This window comes from Hemibagrus wyckioides, linkage group LG15 (assembly GCF_019097595.1).
Source record: "Hemibagrus wyckioides isolate EC202008001 linkage group LG15, SWU_Hwy_1.0, whole genome shotgun sequence".
Taxonomy (NCBI): Eukaryota; Metazoa; Chordata; class Actinopteri; order Siluriformes; family Bagridae; genus Hemibagrus; species Hemibagrus wyckioides.
The window spans coordinates 6,462,219-6,481,244 of NC_080724.1; the positions used below are offsets into that span (position 1 = coordinate 6,462,219).

General features: G+C 41.6%; 1 long non-coding RNA gene across 1 annotated transcript in view; it reads right to left on the bottom strand.

Moving 5' to 3' along the window:
* Positions 1-17,334: 17,334 nt before the first annotated feature.
* Positions 17,335-19,026, bottom strand: part of LOC131366103 (uncharacterized) — a 67,990-nt gene continuing 66,298 nt past the window's right edge. The window contains exon 3 of the long non-coding RNA XR_009206764.1: positions 17,335-17,404. This is a non-coding gene — a long non-coding RNA (uncharacterized LOC131366103). The remainder of the gene's footprint in view (positions 17,405-19,026) is intronic.

The window sequence follows — 19,026 nt, forward strand, 5'->3', positions numbered from 1 at the left end:
CTGTATTCACTATAGAACACCAAGCACTTACAATAGTTCTAACTTTTAAAAAGCATTCAGGACAAACTGCAAGAGCATAAAGGCTACAATCACTGAACATCAACTGCGGAGACTTTGGCATGTTATTAAGATGTGTCAAGATTACCTCCCATGGCAAATCCTATATGGACAGCTATATCTGGGTCACCAGTCCACAGGGGGACAGTAGAAGCAGTAGAAGACCAGCAAAAATTAACACTGAGGAACTGTCTAATCGACCCCTCATGACTGGAAGAAGCTGGGCAGAGTTACATATGCGGACCTGCAGCTAGTGAAGAGGATTGAGATGCTTACCACAAAGTCTGCAGCCAGAGAGGAGTTGGATGCATCCAGTAGTCTTCTCAGGGCTGTGTGAGGTCACAGATGTTCATCGCATACATCATGGGTGTCGCTAGGCCATTTTTTTGCTAGGCTAAAGCCCCCCTAAAAATTCTGCGATTCTCCATAAACTGTACACAAATTCATGATCATCTCAGTCCCCTTTGAATTTCATATGAAAAGCAAGGATCAGAGGAGTGTGTGTGTGAACAGGAAGACTTGTATTTGGCATGTTCAGTACTCACATCTATTCAGTATACACATCTATGCAATACAGTGAAATGCTGCAATAAGTTTGCTATCCTACCCTGTTAGTCAAACATTTATTTTATTTTATTTATTTATTTTTATTGTTTACTATTATACCCTCACTGGGGGTATAATAGCCCCCCTTACTGTAAATAAAAATCCTAGAATCGCCCGACACACTATATTGCCAAAAGTATTCGCTCACCCATCCAAATAATCAGAATCAGGTGTTCCAATCACTTCCATGGCCACAGGTGTATAAAATCAAGCACCTAGGCATGCAGACTGTTTTTACAAACATTTGTGAAAGAATGGGTCGCTCTCAGGAGCTCAGTGAATTCCAGCGTGGAACTGTGATAGGATGCCACCTGTGCAACAAATCCAGTCGTGAAATTTCCTCACTCCTAAATATTCCACAGTCAACTGTCAGCTGTATTATAAGAACGTGGAAGTGTTTGGGAACGACAGCAACTCAGCCACAAAGTGGTAGGCCACGTAAACTGACGGAGCGGGGTCAGCGGATGCTGAGGCGCATAGTGCGAAGAGGTCGCCAACTTTCTGCAGAGTCAATCGCTACAGACCTCCAAACTTCATGTGGCCTTCAGATTAGCTCAAGAACAGTGCGCAGAGAGCTTCATGGAATGGGTTTCCATGGCCGAGCAGCTGCATCCAAGCCATACATCACCAAGTGCAATGCAAAGCGTCGGATGCAGTGGTGTAAAGCACGCCGCCACTGGACTCTAGAGCAGTGGAGACGTGTACTCTGGAGTGACGAATCGCGCTTCTCCATCTGGCAATCTGATGGACGAGTCTGGGTTTGGCGGTTGCCAGGACAACGGTACTTGTCTGACTGCATTGTGCCAAGTGTAAAGTTTGGTGGAGGGGGGATTATGGTGTGGGGTTGTTTTTCAGGAGATGGGCTTGGCCCCTTAGTTCCAGTGAAAGGAACTCTGAATGCTTCAGCATACCAAGACATTTTGGACAATTCCATGCTCCCAACTTTGTGGGAACAGTTTGGAGCTGGCCCCTTCCTCTTCCAACATGACTGTGCACCAGTGCACAAAGCAAGGTCCATAAAGACATGGATGAAAGAGTCTGGTGTGGATGAACTTGACTGGCCTGCACAGAGTCCTGACCTCAACCCGATAGAACACCTTTGGGATGAATTAGAGTGGAGACTGAGAGCCAGGCCTTCTCGTCCAACATCAGTGTGTGACCTCACAAATGCGCTTCTGGAAGAATGGTCAAAAATTCCCATAAACACACTCCTAAACCTTGTGGACAGCCTTCCCAGAAGAGTTGAAGCTGTTATAGCTGCAAAGTGTGGACCGACGTCATATTGAACCCTATGGATTAGGAATGGGATGTCACTTAAGTTCATATGCGAGTCAAGGCAGGTGAGCGAATACTTTTGGCAATATAGTGTACATGTTGCAAAAACATTCCTATCTCCACCCTTGACAATGTGGGTGAACAGTTTGGTCATCACAGAAAAGAAGAAGGGAACATTGACATTTTGTTTGGATCCTTGTGACTTGAACAAGGTGATAAAGCATCAGCATCAGCACTACTTCATTCCCGCACCTGAAGATGCATCTTTACTATTCTAAATGAGAAAAATGGATACCGTGAAATTATCCTGAATGAGCCATCTTTAAACCCGTGTACCTTCAACACACCATGAGGTGGGTTTCATTTCCTGAGGATCCCTCAGGAGGATTCAGCATCAAGGCCGTGAGTGAGGTGCAGAAAAACTGTTAGTCTTTCATGACATACAGGGTGTCCACATCATTGCTGATGACATAATTCATCACTGCATCATCAATTCAGGAGCATGATGAAATCCTTAACAAGGTAAATCAGAAAGCAACAGAGCCAATGTGAGATTCAATGGAGACAAGATAAAGTTAAAAGTCAACACTGTGAAATACACATCACAAATCCTCATGCCAGAAGCACTGAAACATGACAATGCAATGGTGATGCAATCACCCAACAAGGCCTGCAATGACTTAGCACAGTACATACCAAATGAAGCCTCGCTGACAGCACCTTTCAGACAACTACTTAGGAAAGATTCTGTGTAGCAGTGGAGTCCACATCATAGCACTGAATAGTCTGAAACCCACACTCTCACAAGCACCTGTACTGAGATTTTATGATCAAAGGCAATACAGCAGACTAATTAGAAGATGGCCTGGGAACTTGTGTTCTTCAGGGAGGCCACCCTCTGTGCTATGCACCAGGAGCACGTACTGAGCATGAAGAAAGGTTTGCTAAGATAGAGAAAGAAATAGTTGCCATTGCCTTTGCAGCCAAGAAATTCTGTCAATACATATATGGCAAGACTGAAGAGAGATTGTAAGAATCTGAAGGTCTTCATACAGAAGGACAAAGACAAAGGACTGAACATTATGTAGTGGTACAAGCCATTTCATGTATGTATATATATATATATGTACGTGTGTTTGTTTGTTTATTTTTTTGTTATTATTATTAATGTACCTATCGTTTGTGAAGTGCACTGATGCATAGGTTAACATCACTTTAACCTGTAATACCGGCGGGTGGTGCTAGGAGGGGGGGCCAATAGTGAGCAGCAGGAGAGCCTCACCTGTAGATGAAGAAGTCACACCTTGCTAAGTCATTACAACGCACGGAAAAACTCATTTGTTTCTTGTGTGTTTTATTGTTGTTTCAGGTGAGCAAGTGATGTCATCGCACCTTATGTTTACAGAATGATTATTGAATGTTTATTTAATAATTCACTGTGTTAGTTTTAATACACTTTTGGTATTAAACCGTTAATAGAAGTGAATACATCGGCGCACATGTGGTGGGAATGTAGCCGAATTGGCTAGGCTAGCGGAAACCACGCGGGTTGTGGCGACATAACAGAATAATGGTAGCAAATTAAGATGTGTTCGAGATGCTTTGTTGGGATAGCGCAATGGTAGTTTGTTAAGACGTTTGTATTTTGTTACGTTGGTTATCAGTATGTTGATAAGATACCAGTATTATGTTGATATGAGGAAGTTATATGTAGTTAAATGCTTATACGTTTGTATAACTGTTTGCACATTTATACATGCCTAAGATTACAGAGAATTATTGTATAACCTGGTACACTTTCTGTATGCGTGTTTGTTTGAGGATTATTGTTTAATTATTATGGTATTATTGTAAAGAGGTTAGTGTTTTTGTTATAAGTAAAAGCTACTTTTCCTTGAGTATTGTGTCTACACCTGTAGATGAAGAAGTCACACCCTGCCAAGTCATTACAACGCACGGAAAAACTCATTTGTTTCTTGTGTGTTTTATTGTTGTTTCAGAGTGTGACCACAATAAACATAACCAATGTGCCACCGGAAAAGCCTGTTAATTCTGTGTGTGCAACATAAACTTGGCGAGCCAGCCAGGAGGAGCTGCTGATTGGATGATAGGTGAAAGAGACAGCTCCTCCCTGAGACGAACCGAAGGAATACTAGAAGATCCATCAGGGCAGAGAGTAACTCCTGATAACCACAATGGAACAGCTTCAAGACTGTATTAGCTCCAGTTTGCTGGCATTAGAGAAGCCTGAACTGATAAAAGTGTGCTACTATCTAAAGTGCAGTGAACCAGCAGGTGAAGGATTCTCAGACCAAACAAGGCGAGTGCTGATTAGGCTGGTGGAGAAAACACTTGATGGAATTCAGGAAAGTTTGGAAGCGGAACAGTATGTAGAAAGCCTGAATGAACTTCTCCATTTCATTGAGTCCCTTAAGAAACCAGCTGAGCTTGAGGCTTCACCAGTGACTCTGACTGAGATAGACAAGTTAAGAAAAGAGTGGCAAGATCTACAACAGGCACAGGCAAATGCTCGTCACACATTAGAGGAACAGATCAAGCTCCTTGAGGAAAAATATAAGGGGACAAAACATGAATCGGAGCTGAAAGAGCAAGCCACACGACAGGATCCAGTCCCTGAAGTCACTCTGAGGAGAGAGTTCCGAGTCACTGGACAAATTGGAGAGGCCGGCCAGAAGGACAAACTATCATACACTAGCCTCACCAATCAGATTGAGTCAGGAGTAAGGAAGGGATATGCAGAGGCAGAAATCATTGAAGCAGTTGTGAGAGCGGTGAGTCCTGGACTTCCTCTCCAGGAACTCCTTGAAATTAAGCGAGGCCTTACACTGTCCACATTAAAGACCATCCTCAGGGGGCATTATAAAATTGACTCTTCGTCAGATCTCTTGCACAGACTTATGAACATCTCACAGGAGCCGAAGGAGTCTGCTCAAAGTTTCTTGTTCCGAGCCATTGAACTGAGAGAAAAACTACTGTGGGCATCTGGGGATGAACAGGATGGGGAACAGTTCAGCCCTGAGCTTATTCAACGGAAGTTCCTTCGTTCTGTGGAAACTGGACTTCTAAATGATGCAGTTAAGTTCCAAGTCAAGCCATATCTCAGTGATCCTAAAGTAGCAGATGAAGTGCTAATTGAGAAAATCAGTGAAGCTGCTAATCTGGAGTTGGAGAGACAGGCAAAGTTAAAGAAAGCAGTGACTCCAAAACCTTTCAAGTTAAGTGAAGTGCAAGCAGTAGAACATGCCTGTGACACTGAGCAACAGGTAAGCAGTGGGATCGAGACTCAGGGGAATGAGACCCTTTTGAAAAGGAGCATCGCTAGTCAAGACAAAAAGAAACCGGTACACTACAGAGGGATTGACAGTAACACCTCAAAAGCTATCGAAGACCTCAGAGCAAACGTCATGGAAATGACTAAAGTCTTCCACAGACTCCACAGTTCCACAGTTCCACCCCCAAGTGGCTCCATTACGAGGTGAAAGGAGGCCCAAAGGCTGCCATTCGTGCCAGGAGGCCCAGAAAGGTGCAGAATGCAGACACTGTTACCGCTGTGGACAAACTGGACATCTGTCCCGGGGTTGCCGACAGCAGAGGCCGGCATCGGGAAATGGGAGGGGACTGCTGAACTGGACCAACCAGTAGTCCACTCTGTCATTGGGTCCCACGCTGGTTCTGACGTGCAACAGACATTCAGGCCTGTACAAAGCAAGCAAGACAATGAAGAAAATAATATTCAACCTGTCCCTCACCCAGATGTGACCACTTCCATTGACAAGTCATTGTATCTTGCAACACCCCAGCTCCTCAACATCATTGGGAAAAGATGTCTAGTCCGTTGTCAGCTCAATGACCTCACAGTAGAAGCTTTATGGGACACAGGAGCCCAAGCCAGTATTATCAATGCTGAGTGGAGAAAACAATATTTACCATATACTACTGTCAGGGCTATTAACGAGCTACTGGGGCCTGGAACACTCACTGGACTAGCAGCAAATAACACAGAGATACCTTTCGATGGCTGGGTAGAGGTGAGCTTTCAATTGGGTGATGATGCTAGCACAGAAGGAACTTTGCAAGTACCCATGCTGGTAGTGAGTAATGCAAATGTAGCTGAAAACCCCATTATCGGTTACAACATCATAGAAGAGATAATTGGCAGATGGGAGAGACAGATACCACAACTTCATACTGTCCAAAGGGTAAGCAAAGCTTTCTCTATACCGATGAATAAGGCAAAAACAATGCTTAGACTGTTAAAGACTGTGAATTCAAATGTGACTGTTGGAGTAGTGCGAGTTGGTAAACAGAAGGTCCAACTTGGAGCAGGACAAATAACCACGGTGTGTGCTCAAGTTCACACTGGAAAACAGTTTCACGAACAAAGCCTATTATTTGTTCCGAATGAACCATCACCACTACCTGAGGGCTTAGTAATGCAGGAAGGTGTTGTAGACATAGTCAATGAGAAGACAATGAAAGTGCAAATTGCTATTGCAAACACAGCCAAGCACACAGTCATGCTTACACCGCGACTCGTACTAGGTCACCTTGAAGTGATAAAGACGACTTATCCAGTGCCGGCAGGCTCTCTCCAGAAGAATGGAGGCCGGATGGAACATGAGACAGAACTGCCAGCACCCACCCTGCAGACATGTGGGGTGAGTGTTACACCACAGCAGTCAGAGAGACCAAGTCAGTGGAATCCTCCAATAAAACTTGAACATTTGACAGAGACACAGCAACAGATTGTGCATCAGCTATTGAGAGAAGAGTGCAATGCTTTCGCATTTGATGATAATGATGTTGGTTGCATCCCCTCGCTTAATATGCACATCACACTCTCTGATAAGACACCTGTGCAAAAGACATACATATCCGTGCCTAAGCCTCTTCTGCAGGAAGTAAAGGAGTACCTTCAGGATCTGTTGAATCGAGGGTGGATAAGCAAGTCAAGGTCTCCATACTCCTCGCCAATTGTTTGTGTAAGGACTAGCAGCAAATAACACAGCCTGGAAGCCTGAGACTTTGCTGTGATTACCGGGAGTTAAATTGGAAATCTGTCCCAGACCGACACCCCATCCCCAGAATCCAAGATATGCTCGACTCCCTGAGTGGCAGTTCTTGGTTTTCAGTCTTGGATCAAGGCAAGGCCTACCACCAAGGATTCCTTGATGCAGAGAGCCGACCTCTAACAGCTTTTATAACTCCCTGGGGGATATATGAATGGAATCGTATTCCTTTCGGCCTTAGTTCAGCACCGGCCGAATTCCAGAGGAACATGGAAGCTTGTCTGGAGGATCTGCGTGATGTTGTCTGTCAGCCTTACCTTGACGATAATCTTGTTCACAGTGCCTCTTTCAATGATCACTTGAGCCATGTTCGCACAGTACTACAGAGATATCAGAAACACAGAGTCAAACTCAGCCCCCATAAGTGTGAACTGTTCCAAAGAAAAGTTCGTTTTGTGGGCCGTATTGTGTCAGAGGAAGGATATTCTATGGATCCAGCTGAAATAGCCCCAGTACAGGCCCTGAAATTCAGAACACCAGCAACAGTAGGAGATTTGTGGAAAATGTTGGGATTCTTGTCTTATTACAGGACATACATACCCAATTTCTCTCGCCTGGCAAGACCTCTCTATCAGTTGATAGCTGCACCACAAAATGCACTACCTCCTGAGTCAAAAGGGAAAAGGAAAAGAGTTGGCCCTAAGTCAAAAGGACAGGTATCCCCTAACACACCCATAACCTGGACACAGACTCATCAAGAAATATTGAACACTCTAATTGATCACTTAACTGAACCACCGATCCTGGCATATCCTGACTTCACCCAACCATTTGTCCTTCATGTGATGCATCACAGGAGGGCCTGGGGGCAGTCCTGTACCAGAAACAGAAGGGGAGGATGACAGTGATCGCATATGGGTCAAGAACACTGACACCACCTGAGAAAAATTACCACATGCATTCAGGAAAACTTGAATTCCTGGCTTTAAAGTGGGCAATTTGTGAGCGATTCAGAGACTATTTGTTCCATGCTCCACACTTTGAAGTGTACACAGACAATAATCCCTTAACGTACATCTTAACAACCGCCAAACTTAATGCAACAGGGCATCGTTGGGTTGCAGAACTGGCCGATTTCAATTTCAGCATCAAATATCGGCCAGGGAGATGCAATGCAGATGCCGATGGTTTGTCAAGAATGCCAATGGACATTGATCGGTACATGAAACTGTGCACAGAGGAGATGAATCAAAATGTGATTAGTGCTGCAGTGCAAAGTGTGACATTATCCTCCAATGATGTTCCATCGTGGACAAGTGGATTTGACATACAAGCTATTCAACTAGTGGAAGATAAAATCTCACTGCCCACCAACCTGTGTCTCTCGTATGAGCAGATCAAACAGTCCCAACAGAGAGATCCTGTTATTAGTCGTGTTCTTGAGTACAAAAACCAGGACATTTGTCCATTTGGACATACTCTGAGAAAAGAATCAAATGATGTGAGACTTCTGCTGAAACAGTGGACAAGACTACACTTGAGGGATGATGGAATCTTATACAGAACAGCAGGAAAGAGGAACCAACTTATCTTACCCAGAGAGTACCACCAAACAGTTTACAGGGAGTTGCACCAAGAAATGGGGCATCTTGGAACAGAGAGGACTTTAAGTTTAATCCGTGAGAGATTCTACTGGCCACATATGAAACGGGAAACAGAACATTTTGTGATGTGTGAATGCGAGTGTCTGAAAAGAAAAAAACCCCACAAGAATACCAAAGCCCCATTAACTACCATTCGAACCACATACCCATTCCAGCTTGTGTCTATTGACTTCCTCCATCTGGAAAAGTGCAAAAATGGCTATGAGTACATACTCGTTGTAATGGATCATTTCACACGTTTTGCCCAGGCTTACGCCACAAGGAATAAGTCTGCAAAAACAGTAGTACAGCACGTTTTTGGTGATTTTGCACTCAAATTTGGTTTTCCTGAGAAAATTCATCATGACATGGGAAGAGAATTTGAGAACCACCTGATGGATCAGTTGCAGAAAGTTTGTGGTGTGCATGGATCTCACACAACGCCATATCACCCAATGGGCAATGGACAAGTGGAAAGATTCAACAGAACACTCTTGTCCATGCTTAGAACTTTGAGTGATGCTGAGAAGTCTGACTGGAAGAACTCACTGTCAAAAGTGGTCCATGCGTATAACTGCACCTGTTGCGAATCAACTGGGTTCTCACCATATTACCTGTTATTTGGTCGTTCACCTCGCCTACCCATTGATCTCATGTTTAACCTGCGTGTAAATGAGAAACAGCAGAGTTATGTGGATTATGTAACAGACTGGCAAACACGGATGCAAGAAGCTTACGAGATAGCATCAAAGACTGCTGAGAAAGAGGCTTTGAGAGGAAAGAAATTTTACGACAAGAAAGTCTATGGTGTTGAACTTTGGCCTGGCAACAGGGTTCTACTCAGGAACCTAAGTGAAAGAGGGGGCCCGGGTAAACTGCGATCACACTGGGAAGATTGTGTGTATACGGTAGTCAGGAGAAAAAGCCCTGATAGTCCAGTTTATGAGATCAAACCAGAAAAAGGAGGACAGAGTAGAATTGTACACAGAAACCTCCTTCTGCCCTGTGATAGTTTGCCTGTGGAAAAGCCAGAGAAACAAGAACACCGGACAAAGACAAGAATACAAAGAGCTAAAGGACGAAAAGAGCCACAACGACAACTCAAGTCAGACTCAGACAGTGATGAAGGATTTGAACTGTATTGTAAACTCCCATACCATTCTAAACAAAATGGGAAGCTTGTCATGCTGAATCCTGAGGCTGCACCATTTGAACCTGTAATAACGACTGAGACAATACCAGAATGCCAACCTGTTTCTGGAACAGGATTTGGACATCACTGTGGCTGAAGACGAGAATGTTCCAATGGAAGATAGTGTCTCTGAACAGGAGACTCAAGATTCTATTAGCGAACCAGACGCACCACAGCCATCAACTTATCCACAGAGACAGAGGTGTCAGCCAAAGATTTTGGCTTATGATGAACTGGGAAAACCGACAGTAGTACATAGAAATCCAGTTCTGAAAGAGCTCAGCTTCCAGCCTTTCGGTGGTCAGAACCTGTGGAGGCCATGGATGTTGACAGGCAACAAGGCGGTAAACTAGAAACACTTTAACAACACAAAATAAGAGATAGGAGTAAACAAAAAGACAAAAACTGTGACCTGGAAAGTAAACAGAAAAGAGGGGTAACCAGACTGAGTATGTGGCCGATAATTCTAGAGTCTAGTTAAATAGAAATGCTCATCTAATTAAGATAGACTGTTTACATATGCTGGGAGGGATAATTAATTATTGTCAGATCAATGGTGAAGTGCTTTGGTTACTCAGTATAGCATGTACTGTCCCCCTGTTTTTTTTTTGTTTTTTTTTTTCTTTCTCTGGAACATAAGCCATGGCAACGAGGGGGTAACTAATTTCATGCACATGCATTATAGCCAACTGATAATCTACCTTTTTGGTTCTATAGCAATGAACAGGTCAGCCTGGTAGCCACCATCCTTGAGTTGTATTAAAATGTTTGAGGACATTTTTTTTTTTTTTAAGTGGGGGAGGATGTAGTGGTACAAGCCATTTCATGTATGTATATATATATGTACGTGTGTTTGTTTGTTTATTTTTTGTTATTATTATTAATGTACCTATCGTTTGTGAAGTGCACTGATGCATAGGTTAACATCACTTTAACCTGTAATACCGGCGGGTGGTGCTAGGAGGGGGGGGGCGATAGTGAGCAGCAGGAGAGCCTCACCTGTAGATGAAGAAGTCACACCCTGAAGAAGTCATTACAACACACGGCGAAACTCATTTGTTTCTTGTGTATTTTATTGTTGTTTCAGGTGAGCAAGTGATGTCATCGCACCTTATGTTTACAGAATGATTATTGAATGTTTATTTAATAATTCGCTGTGTTAGTTTTAATACACTTTTGGTATTAAACCATTAATAGAAGTGAATACATCGGCGCACATGTGGTGGGAATGTAGCCGAATTGGCTAGGCTAGCGGAAACCACGCGGGTTGCGGCAACATAACAGAATAATGGTAGCAAATTAAGATGTGTTGGGATAGCGCAATGGTAGTTTGTTAAGACGTTTGTATTTTGCTAGGTTGGTTATCAGTATGTTGATAAGATACCAGTATTATGTTGATATGAGGAAGTTATATGTAGTTAAATGCTTATACGTTTGTATAACTGTTTGCACATTTACACATGCCTAAGATTACAGAGAATTATTGTATAACCTGGTACACTTTATGTATGCGTGTTTGTTTGAGGATTATTGTTTAATTATTATGGTATTATTGTAAAGAGGTTAGTGTTTTTGTTATAAGTAAAAGCTACTTTTCCTTGAGTATCGTGTCTACACCTGTAGATGAAGAAGTCACACCCTGCCAAGTCATTACAACGCACGGAAAAACTCATTTGTTTCTTGTGTGTTTTATTGTTGTTTCAGAGTGTGACCACAATAAACATAACCAATGTGCCACCGGAAAAGCCTGTTAATTCTGTGTGTGCAACAATTACAATCATGGCAGGCAAACAAATGTATATTGCAGACACATTGCCCCATGCAACTGAAGGGGCAGAAAATGTTGATGAGAACCTCTGATATGAGAAAGTTGTACATGGCCAGGAAGTCACAGATGCACTGTTTGTGGAGACACTCTACCACCTGTGTTGGAAGCTGTATGTGAGAGAAAGGAGAAAGGCTGGAAGAAGAGACATGAGCAACTACGTACAACTGCATACATAGCAACACAACATTAGTATAAACATACCCCAGAGCTTCAAAAAAGAGAAGCTACGTAGAGATCAATAAGGAAACCAACAAATAATGGCCAAAGCAGAAAGAGTCCTCTACTGATCTGGAATGGTCTGGGACATAGAGATGAAGTGTGTGCCTAGTCAACAACTATAGTCACAACAGACAGAAAGAGCCACTCATTGTGGATGATGTTCCAGAACTGCCATAGATGAAGTTTGGAGTAGATATCAATGAGCTGATATACCAGCCATACCTTTTGTAGTGGATTATCTGATGCATTGGATTTAACTTACCCAATAAATCAGCTTGCACAGTAATACAGAAAATGAAGTCTGTCTCATGCAGGAAAGATATTCAAGAAGAACAGACATTGAGACAACACCTAAAACATTTAGCAGTAACACCCCTGCGGACACCTAGGTGAGCTGACCCACTTCTTCAACGTTCTCCAGTAAAAGCAAACAACTCTCCAGCACACCATGCTAACAGTGGCAGACCAGACAGATACAGAAATGTCATTTGCATGTGACAGGAAAGGTTTTTAAGTTTTTAATGCTCTCAAATGAAAAGAAAAGAAAAAGACAGATATGTTGATGTTAATATGTTAATGTTTACATTGCAATTTCATTAATTTATTAATGTTTACAGTATTCACATATAATAAATGCATATGGTATGCTGTTTTAATTAGTAATTTGGCCAGAGTTACTGTTCACTTATGGACTACTTGAAATTGGAAGGTGGAGAGGGTGGATCCCATGTCCACCAAGCTGCCACTGCTGTTTAACTCTGTCTGTCTGACTGTTTGAACTGCTTTCAGAGTCATTTCCCATGCAAAGCTATTATGGACTACATTAATGCAAATTGCATGGTTTGCTGGCAACTCCTCAGATGGCAGTGGGCACAGTTCTTTAACTATGATGCTCTTCCCATATGTTTGTGTTCTTTTTTTCTTTTTAACAGAAAAAAATATGAGGTTTAACACATTGTCCTGGCAGATATGAAATGTTAATTCTATAACATATTCATACTCATAAAACCAAGGTATATTGAACAAACAAGATTACTGATGAACACCTGGTGCAATAAGATGTTCTGACTGGTTAACACTCAAATCTTAAAAGCAATTTACAATTTTGAAGTGAAGTTATCAGGTAATCTTTTTTTTCGCAATGCATATGAAACAAACAAATAAACAGAAAGGAAAGTAAAACTTACCATAAAATGAAGATACTGTATTGTATGGAGTGTACTGTAAAACAGCAGAGGAAGTAGCACTGGAGCACAGTTAGCCAGGAATGCAAAGGGGTAAAAAATGGTTCAGTTTTACTGCTGTTGTTGTTACATCCATGTCTCCACACCTCTCAACATGATTAATGGAATCCATAAAGTCCCCAGCCCTTTCTTATAGATTTATGGACTTCACAGTAAAATAATTTAGTGTTTCAATGTAGGATAGTTTTTACACAAATTGATGTTTGATAGTTGTGTAGGATTTACTATGTATCTAATATGTTTCTAATGTAGTGCTACTGTTAGTGGCACCAACTGAGAGGTCAATTTAAGTAGCATTCAACACATATATCAACTAACCTATTAAAACGAACGTTTAATTTGCTAAATAAACAATACATATTTCTATGTGCCATTATTACCAAAACACTGAATCACTTCTGGACATAAATACATACCTTATTCATTCATCCAACAGAGTATGGATTCTATGTATGTATACTTCCCCTGGACCTCAGGACCATACTTGACTGCATAAATAGTTGCTTATTTTAATTTTTTAGAGAATGAAAAAAAAGAGGCCTAATTTATGTGTAAGGGTCCTGTCTCAAATAAGTAAACTGGCACACAGTGCTGCTGCTGACCTGCGACCCCTAAGATTTGCTTCTCCATGTTGGTTAGGGGACACAGGTGCTGATCAGTTCTTGTTAGAATCTCATTTGCAGAGGAAGCAGGCCAGTTGCTGTAAGTGACAAGGTGTCAACTCTATTATCTTTCCAGTATCATTATTTCCTCGGATTGGGTATATTTTTACAATCATATGTTCTGAATGACACTTATTTAGCCTTAATCCTATTCTGTCATATATTCAAAATCATGTTATGGAATAAAAAGGAATATTGGAAGGCTTGGAAAATGGCAGTGAACATAGTTGCAGCAGCTCAGTGCTTTCCCTGTTGGTGCTTTGTTTGGCTTTTTGTGTATGTGCTGTTTCTTGTCCTGCATATACCCTGTTGAGTGAACAAGATCTACAGCCGGCACAAGATCCTTAAGATAGGAGTTTGTCACAAGTGGAGCGTTACAGCTGAGTTTCTCCACTCACAACATTCCGATGGACATAGCAAGGAGCCCCGGCTCTCTGTGGATTATTATCCCCGCGGGGAGGAGGCAAAGGCGGTGCTGTGAGAGGAAGCAGAAGCGAGGCTGCAGGGCCGGCGCAATAGCTAGACTATGGGAGCAGCCACTCAGACCACCGTCCCCCAGCGTTTTTCCCACAAATGCCAGATCCCTCGCTAATAAGATGAATGAACTGAGACTACAGACTGCAACTAAACATTGGCTTCATTCATCCATTCCAGACTAAGCTATCGAGCTAACAGGCAACACCGCACAGCGTCATGGTAGGACATCTGACTCCGGTAAGAGCAGAGGAGAGGGGCTCTGTGTGTACGTCAATAACAACTGGTGTACTAACACAGTAACTGTAGACTTACATTTACATTTCTGGCATTTGGCAGACGCTTTTATCCGGAGTGACGTACAAAAGTCTATCAAATTAATATATTAACACTGGTTCAATAGGTTACAGACTTAGGATACTATTAACCTAAAATTTAGTTGGTGTTTTTTTTTTTTTTTTTTAACATTTAACAATACATAAAAACAGGGAAAATAAGATCTAGTTTAAGTGCTTCAGGAAAAGGTAGTCTTCAGACGTTGTTTGAAGACAGTCAGTGACTTGGCTGTACGGACATCTAGGGGAAGTTCATTCCACCACCTCGGTGCCAGAACACAGAAGAGTCTAGATGTTTACATTCCACCGGATGCTAATGCTGTCAGACGTTGACATGGCATCATTTGCCAGTCTGACCACATGTCCCTGCTTTTAATCCCTGCATATGCCCCCCTCAGGAAAAATGCTCCCACTGTCACTAAGTCTGTCAAGATTTGGCCGGATGGTGGCTCTCAGCAGCTGCAGGACTGCTTTGACAGGACAAACTGGGACGTTTTTGAACATCCAGACCTGGAGATGTTCACAGACAGTGTGCTACAGGTGTCTCTGCACTGGCAGAGGAGCTAAATCTCTACTTTGCCCGCTTTGAGGTGGAGCCACCAGAGGCAGCTACATGCCAGACACGTGCTGCGGGCCATGAACCCGAGGAAGGCTGTGGAACCCGGTGGTATCCCAAGATATGTGCTGATGGACTGCATGGACCAACTGGCTGGAATCTTCACCAGGATATTCAACCAGTCCCTGTCCCAGTTCACTGTCCCACCGTGTCTGAAGTCTCAACCATCATCCCCCTGACCAAGGAACCCCACATCTCGAGCCTCAACGACTACTGGCCAGTTGCACTCACTCCATTGGTGACGAAATGCTTTGAAAAACTGGCGTCACATCAGGTCACTCCTGCCCCAGAGCTTTTACCCCCACTGGTTGCTTATAGATCAAATAGGTCTACGAAGGATGCCGTAGCCACAGTCCTTCATGCTGCACTGTCCCACCTGGAGCAGCAGGGGAGCTATGTGCGGCTGCTCTTTGATGATTTCAGCTTCAGGGATGAGACTGTGGTGCTTGAAGAATAACCTTACACCACTAATCATCAGTGGGGACTGTATGGAGAGGGTGGCCGACTTCCATTTCCTGGGAGTCTACACTGAGAAGGACTTGACCTGAAGCATGAACAACTCTGAGCTGCTGAAAAAGGCCCAGCAGAGACTGCACTTTCTGAGAGAGCATTACCCAGAGACTGCTGGTGTCCTTTTATTGGTGCTCTATAGAGAGCTTACTAACATACTATACTGTATGTGTGTGGTACACCAGCTGCACAGCGGCTCAGAGGAAAGCACTGCAGAGGGTCATTAACACGGTCTAGAAGATCATTGGCTACACTCTCCTCACTCTGGAAGAACTGCACAGTTCGTGCTGTCTCAAAAAAGCATTGAACATCATAAAGGACATCTCACACCCAGGACACCATCTATTGGTTAGCATTTTTAAAATTTCGTTGTACATGTTACAATGACAATAAAGATATTCTATTCTATTCTATTCTATTCTATTCTATTCTATTCTATTCTATTAATAAATTTTTTACAGTCTGCAGCAAATGTAGGGAAATAATTACTAAAAGCAAATAAAATTCAATATATTTAGGAATAATCAGAACAAGTGCAGCTAAATTATTATTTTTGAGTTTTTGTATTATTCATCTATTGATATTATTATTATTATTATTATTATCATTATTATTATTATTTAAATTAAACACTATGATGCAAGGATATAAAGGGCATGTCTGCAAACTTCTCAGGCTGGCAATTAGGAAACCCTGTTGGTTGTCTAAGGTTAACAGAACCACAGTAAAAACAAACAAACAAAAAAAACAAACAAACGAGCAAATAAAACCCTAATAAACATAATTAATAATTAGACTGGAATTATCTCCAGGACAAAGTATACCACAATGTCATCAGGAAACAACACAGAATTGAGGTGTAATATAAATCTTAAAGTGCACAGAGATGCCCAGGTAGCAGCTGCACAAGACATGTACATCTATAATTAATGGAGAGGAGTAATGCATGTGAAAGAGACATAAGGGGTATATGAAGGCAACCTGATTCTCTTAGCACATCTAAAGTCTAATTTGATGCCCACCAAATATTGGGTCACGTCTAAAGAAGGTATGGTATGTACTGGTAAAACAAGGAATGTCTGCAGACTTGCCTTCTTGCCTTCAAGATCAACTGTTTTTAAAAAATTGGGTGATATATATTTGAGTACAAATCTTTTTTGCTCAGTCTTTTTGCTGAATCAATTGCTAACTAAACGAGGGTTTCAAAATCATGTGATTTAGGTATCGGCTTGAAACTACAGGCTTTTAAGGGACTTTAGCTTAAGATCTTGTAGAATTGTTGTGGACATAGGTGTCACTCTGTATCATTAATGTTATAATAAGCTTATAAGGGCTGCCACATGTAATTTGACTTACCATGATCTACCAGGTCCTACAAATAAGTTTTTTTATGACTAGAGAGGCTACAATGTTTGCTCAGATTTGACTCCAAATCTGCCAGCATGTTAGCATTGCCATTACTAATCAGTGTGGGGGATGCCAGAGTCACTCAGTTCATCACAAATTGCCAGCGTTGAGGCACTGAACATACGGCTGTATCCAGCTTCAGCTTCCAGAAGATTTTGAAGCTGACTGTGCAAGACACAACGAGCATTGCATAATATATAAGCAGATTAAACTGAGATGTCATGGTATGGTTCCCACCTGTTCAAGTGGCATGTAGACTCATTAGCTGAACCCACAGTGGGGGATATATTCCCGGAAGATTCTGATCTGGTGGGGAGAATGAAGAAAGGGAAGAAGAAAGGGAACACTGGTTGTATGACAGTTAGATTTATTGCAGATATTGTATTATGTGGCATTTTGTTCGAAGGTCGTGGCATAAATGTTCATATACACAAGAAAATATCCAGCTGATCTTCCCTGCCTATAGAGGATAGAAGTTAATCAGTTAATTCCTGGTGAGAATGTAGATTGTCCACAACAAAATGAGTAAGTCCACTTTTAATTTGATATAGCAACCAACAAAATTCAAGTAAAACCAGGAACATTTTAATGACATAAAGAAAAAGAAAATAATAAGGTTGCAAGGTGTGCACACCCTTTAACTAATGCAGCACTCAGTCTTTTTAGGTCTCTGCCTACTTTTTACAACCTAATTTGGCAATTTTATTCCAATCTTCCTTGTAAAACTGCTGCAGATCTATTAAATTGTTAGGGTCCACTTATTTAACACTGTATACCCATTGATGTTACAGTCTTATTGTCCACATTGATCATTGTTAATACTTTTGTACAGTAAAGACACGGGCTACAACAATTGTACAATTAAATGTGTAATTTTATGACAAGACTATAAAATACAGTCTTTTGAAAATCTCAGTATCTGAAAACATTTATATTTCTGTGTGACTCACTTTGTGTAACTGAGGTACAATTTCCAAAACACAAACAATTTTATCCTGAACTTCTCTGTTCAAAACATTTGTTGTTTGTTGTATGGCAATGCCAACATGTAACTCTTTTAGCTCTCCATTAAAGTGAGTGAGTGAGGCTGGATTTTAGGTAGACACCATGAAATGGACCCAATGTGGATCACAGTACTGGGCTCAGCCAATTTGGCAAGGACCATTAAGGTGCTTTACCTGGACCTGCTATGGCCTGTCATTCATTGCTGTTCTCTCCTGCTCTTCCCTCCACACAGTGCCCACTGAACTTACATTTCTGTAATGAAGGGGGCTCAAGAAAAGTTTGACAGAGAAAACTGATTATGTTTATTAAGCCTGGATTTGGAAGTTGTGGAACAGTTTCAGTACATTCTATAAAAGTGTGGAGACCTTTTTGGGTTAAACCACCAAGCATGTCAGAGGAGTTTTATTTTAAATCCATGTTTGAAAATCATTTCTACAATTTAGAGCTTACTTAAAAATGAAAACTGTAACTGTGAACAGGAAAATAGTAAATAAATAGGAAGAATACACACAATATATTGCTTTAATGAAATATAGTGTGATATTCTTTGTTGGTAATTTTCAAAGGGGTAATTGATGAATATTTGTAATGCATCACACACATAGATGAGTATACTTTAGACTTTTGTTAAAAAGTAAATTTTGTTTTAACCCTGTAATTTAGCACTTGGGTTCATCATATAGCTATAATCATATAATACTTAAGCCTAGCACTTTTCCCCCCCATCACTTTTTTGATCACACTATATAGCTATATATATGATTTTGGACACCTGATCAACACGTGTGTGCTTGTTGAACATAACAAATTCTCCCTTTGCTTACTTTGTTTGAATTGTTTTAGTAACCACCACTCTTCACAAAAGGCTTTTAACTAAAAGGGCTTCTATAAAAAAAAATGAAAAAATAAAATTAGATCATACT